The sequence below is a fragment of the Vigna radiata genome, chromosome 8, assembly GCF_000741045.1.
Source record: "Vigna radiata var. radiata cultivar VC1973A chromosome 8, Vradiata_ver6, whole genome shotgun sequence".
NCBI classification, from domain to species: Eukaryota; Viridiplantae; Streptophyta; class Magnoliopsida; order Fabales; family Fabaceae; genus Vigna; species Vigna radiata.
In genome coordinates, this window is record NC_028358.1 from 11,300,519 (window position 1) to 11,306,487 (window position 5,969).

A 5,969-nucleotide genomic window follows, 5' to 3' on the forward strand; every position below is an offset into this window, starting at 1 on the left:
TCAAACTCAAAGTTTGAGTCTTTTGAAGCCAAAAAGTGTGCTTAAAAGGTGAAGAATTGCAACTAGACCCAATTTAGACGAGTTTTAACTAATGTAAAGATCCTAACATGTCTAAAGTATTGAAATGAACCTAGGAAACTATTCAAAAGCAAACAATTAGGTACAACTCAAAATTTTACTACTTGAAACCTAAAAAAGTGTACTCAAAATTTGTCACTAGATACTTTTATAGTTATTTCATATCCTAGATAATGTTAATATGTATTTTATATCCATGCATTTGTAGATATTTGATTGCCTAATTTATGTTGATGTATATTGTATGTTCCTATATATTGTATGTTCATTCATTAGGCTACAAGTTGATTAAGTTAAGTAGTCATTTAAAATTTTATGGTACTACACACATTCTCAATGGAATGAGAATGGTAAAAGTACTATAAACACTCAAAACCTACAAAATATGTGGAAGTACTCTATAAAAGAGGACTTCATTAATAGTAAGTTGTCTCCCCCAAATTTAATACACAACCGCTTAGGATGTCTAAGGCATTTCAATATTGAGGATGACTCTTTGCATGACCCTTATTGTATGCCTATCATAGTAGTGCTAAAATTGGCTTCCATGTTGGACTTAAGTAATAATAGGTTTATTACTTATGTCACATGGAGTGTTGTTGATTTGGCTAAGTTTACCTTTGTTTGGCTTGTCACAGAACATGGCCCATTTTCTCAACCGTCGTGCATGGATGTACGACCGTTGTTATAGCGGAAGGAGAGGTTTGAAGGAATCTTAAGTCATCGGAGTTGAAGAGTTTGTCGAGACGGCTCGAAGATATCAATATTATGCTCTTGATGGAGGGATTCGATGCCCATGCATCAAGTGCAAATGTATAAGGATTTTGAAAGATGAAGACGTTAAAGTTCACCTATACCAAAAAGGGACATGCCTAATTACACGGTTTGGACATTTCATGGTGAACAAATTCCTTCGACCTCTAATGCAGTTGAAAATCGGCTAGCATCAAGTTCAAATATTGTTGTACATACATCTGAGATAGATCAATTTGCCTATATGCAAGAGATGGTCGACAATGCTCTTCGTCGACATGACGAACAAGAAGTAAACGATAGTCATGATAAAGAGTTTCCAAATGAAACCACTCAGAGGTTTTACAAATTACTGACAAAGGTAAATCTACCTATATTTGAAGGTTCATCTGAGTCAAAATTGTCAGTGTCCATTAGACTCTTGGCTGGTAAATCACTATACAAAATTGATTTTAGATTTGACACCACCAAACAATTCTATTCCAAAGAATTGTTATCAAGCCAAAAGACGTGTTTCAATGTTCGGATTGGAAGCCAAGAAGATTGATTGTTGTGTTAATGGATGCATGTTATTCTATGATAATGATAGTGGCAAAAATGATGCATTGTTAGTTGAATGCAAGTTTTGTGGCTCTCCTCGATATCATACAATGCATGCAGGACGGAGGCAAAAAAAACCAATTCCCTTAAAGTCAATGTTCTACTTGCCCATTATTCCAAGATTACAAAGAATGTTTACTTCAATGCAAAGATGATAACACATGACATGGCATGATGGTAACAAAACTGAAGGAGTTTTGCATCATCCTTCTGATGGTGAAGCTTGGAAGCACTTCAATCGTCAACATCCATCCTTTGCTAGTGAATCGTGTAACGTGAGACTTGGTCTATACTCTGATGGCTCGATTGAGTTAGAGGAAATCTAGGCAAGCTTGCTTATTACCAAGAGTGGTGAGAATACTCATCCAGTCTAGGGTAATAGGTGGTTATTCGCCAATCATCTTTCATTACCAATCATCCCCATTACATAATTTATTTCATTGTCTCGTGTAGTCTTCCACATGGAAAACTAAGACTTCTAAGTTTATTGTCTTGTAGTTTTGTTATCGGTACTTGTTGGCTAATATTTCTAAGGGCGAGCAGGAGCTGTTGAGGACATTGACGTCCGTTTTCCCTAAGAGACAGTTCATCTCCCAGGAGGAGTTTGAAGCCAGAGTGGCATGGCCAACTCACCCAGCATAGGAGGGTGGTAGAGCTGAAGCAACTGAAGCTTAGCCATGGAAGATGACTTTGAGGATGATTAGTGATGAGTTGTACTTGGCATCTACTGATGGATGCCACCTTTGCTTTAGAACAGGACTCCTTTTATTTTACTATTTTTATTGCTTTGATTGTTAAACTTTAGTTTGTTCTATCTTTCTTGTTTTCCTTTAGATTGTATTGTTTTGTTATTATACTCTACTTGAATAAATTACAATGCTTTGATTCAACTGTGTTGTGTTTTGTGATGAGTGTTGCTTTGTGATATTCTAGTGTATTGATTGATGTTGAGATGATGCATGATGTGCTAGTATACAGGTGATAACTCCCAGTGTATGAGACAGGTGCTTGAGGTAAAATTTGATTGAGATACTAAGCAGGGTGTTTTTTTGAATTCTGGGACTTGAGAGTTTACCTGTGTGAGATTTGGGCTTCAGAGTTTTCTTGTAAATAATTGCTATTACTTTGGAAGCATGAATGACTTTGCCCAAATTTTCTGTGATTAAACTACTTGCTTGCAGGTCTCATATGATCAAGGTCATCTTTTGTCATTCCTTATTCTTTTAGCCTTCAAATGATTTTTGTCCACTAAGAAAAGAAGAATGTGTTTTACCCTTTGAACCTTGAATCCTTGTTCATGTTTTGAAAACCCTTTTGAAAATCTTTACCTTGAGTTAAGTTGAGAACATTTGATGAGGTACTAAGCAATCCCAGCAACCCCATTTTTCTAGACAGTGAGCAATTGAAAAGAAAAAGAAAAAGAAAAGAAAAGCTCACTGCAAGGGAAAGTTGGGAATAAGTGAAAAAGAAAGAGAGTTTGTTCTTGAATGATGAAATCATAAATGTCTCTCTTAACTCAAGGATTTTGCTTATGACAAGGCTTGAACCCAAAGAGAAAGGAGGGTGTGAAATTAGAACAAAAGGGGGTGCATGGAGGAAAAGGTTTTAGCATAAGGACGATGCGTGCGATCACACATGTATTTTAACCTTTAAAATATTATTTATTTGTTTTTTAGAGAAAAAAAAAAGAAGAAAAGGTTTTAGCACAAGGATGATGCATGCGATCACACATGTGCTTTAACCCTTAAAATATATTTTTTATAATTTTTAATTTTTAATTTTTTATGATTATTATTTTTGTCTTTTTTTTGTAATTTTTATTGAATGAAAATAATAATAATATTCGCATAAGTATTTAAATAGAAAATAAAGAAAATTATTTAGTTATAAAGAAGCAGAACAATATTAAATACTAATAACTCTAAAAAAATCCATTTTCCTAATTTATGACAAAATAATAGTTACGTAAATGTTCAAAATGAAATAAAAATTAAAAGTCTAAAATAAGTGAAAAAGTACATGCATGGTGAAAAAAAAAAACATAAAACAAAGCAAACAGAAACCATAGTAAAATATGAGATAGTGTAAAAAAAAATCACTCAAATAACAAATGGGTAAAGAAAATAATAGCAGAAAGTAAAAATAAGAATAAAAAAAAAGTAGGGTGGTAAAGATGAAAAACCAGGGGTGTCGCACAGAATATTTAGCCTAAGCCTAAATTCTTCAAGAAACCCTAGGTTTCTTCTGCCTCTTCTCATTTTTTCTTTGTTCCCTTATGTTCTCTTTTCGAAATTGGATTTTCCTCTCTTTCTTCTTTTCTCTTCAAAGTGCGTATTTATATACACACATTGTAATATTATTGTGATCTTGCCTTAATGACAAATTAATTGACAATTAACAAAACAGGGAAAGAAATGGTCTAATAAATCAAATTATAATAAGTGTCAGAAAATTAAAAGGAAATCATATTTTTCTCTTTAGGAAGAAATTGAATACAACAATCAATATATTATTTTTAATTATTGGTTGTAATGATTGTCATAATGTTGATTCGAATTATTAACAAATAAAACAAAATTTCGAAAATATTCTAAAGTAATCTGTCATGCTTTAATATTAATTGCTTATGGGCCTACTGCACCATTTTTCCAAGAAAATCACATGGAGCACCTCTCCCATTTAATCACCATTCTTTTTCTTTTCATTTTATTCACGTGCACCTCCTTTTTTTTCTTTTGTTTTTTCGTTTTTTTTTCTTTTTTTTAAAAGACTAAACAAAATGGTAAAATAAAATAAAAAAATAATAAAATAAGTTCTATTATTTAGCCACCCGGACGAAATTGGGTGTTGACAGCTGCCCCTCTTTACTTAGATATTACTGGATAATATGAAAATTTGATATTTTTCGTATTATTTGAGTAAAAGCTAAGTAAAGATAGAAAAACTAATTTCGTTTGCGTTCCAAAGGAGAAAAAGGAAAAATAAAAAACCAATCCAAGTAGTTATGATTACAAAAAATCAATTAAGAGTACCATGATGCAACAAAGAAAGTTCGACCATTGCCTAGCAAAGGGTCGACATCACAAAAAGATAACCAGGATTCGGCCATTGCCTAACAGAGGGCCAAAATCACAGAACAAAAAAATCGAATTCGACCATTGCCAAGCAGAGGGTCGATATCGCAAGAAAACTAAAGGTGCCAGATAAAACTAGGCTTAAAGACAAAACACCAAAGTTATGCAAGACTATTACAAGCCAGAGTGGTTGGGACGCAAACAGTCAGGATGGTTGGGAGGAAGATATTGAACCATTCCATGTTGTGAACAGTGAAGAAGAGGAGACGTTAATGGGTTAATTCTTTGAACCCATGAGCAGTGAAGATGAAGGAGAGGAGAATTACAAGGAAAAAGAAGTTAGTGAAGTGACTGTGTTACCTCGAGAAAATAAGCAGATTCCTCCCCATTCAGAAAGAAACAAGGAGGATGAAATGGAGCTTACTGATGAAGAAGAGGATCTTGTTGTTCACCCACAAAAAAGTAATTATCCTCCTAAAGCTAAAGATCCGGGGTGTTTAACACTGTTATGTTCCCTGAATGATTGGGATGGGGAAGCTATGATAGATTCTGGGTCCAACATTAATTTAATACCCACGGAACTTTTGAAGGAAATCGGTGGACTTGTGTTGAAACCATCTGACTTGACTATAACAATGGCAGACAGTTCTAAAAAATGGCCAGTGGGAATGGTCGAAGATGTTGTTGTGCGAGCAGACTGTCTTAAGTTTTTAGCAGATTTCACTGTCATTGATGTTAAAACAGAGGATGAGCATCCTGTGATTTTGGGGCGACCCTTCATGGCAACATCAAAGATGTTTATTGATGTTCATGATGGAAGAATAATGATGAGAGATTTGAATTATCTATTGTTGACAAATTGGGAAGTGTACCAAATCGTACAAGTAATATAAATGGTAAGACCAAGTATCGGTTTTCCCAAGAGACTCGTACGGCTTTCTCGTTCGCGTGAATTAAAATAATAAGACTTGAAAAATAAAAATAAATAAATTGGTTTTGAGACAAAATATATTAACATGCAAAGATAAAGTTGATTCAATTGACCAACGAAAACAATGGAGGAATGGATGTTGTTGGGTACTAACAATTTCATCTATTTTGCTCTCTCTTACATATTACCCATGAATATTAGATTGATTCAATTGTTATGCGACTTTCTTAGCCTCCCCTTAACCCGATCCCTCGGCGAAGAGGGCCTAATATTAACTACTGGCTTGCTATCCNTAGCCTCCCCTAGTAATTAATACCGCATTATAAACAGAAGTTAGCGCAATTGATCGTCCTACCNNTATCCCTAGGTGGTATTGCAAAATCAAGAGATTACTCACCAGTTCATGTCATTANTGTACGTCCCCATATCAATAAAGACAAACATCAGTTACCGAATGAGTTAAACGATAAAGGCCTTAAGCACAGATGATAACCCAAAAATTATCAATCAAACATATGGAGACCGTATAAATA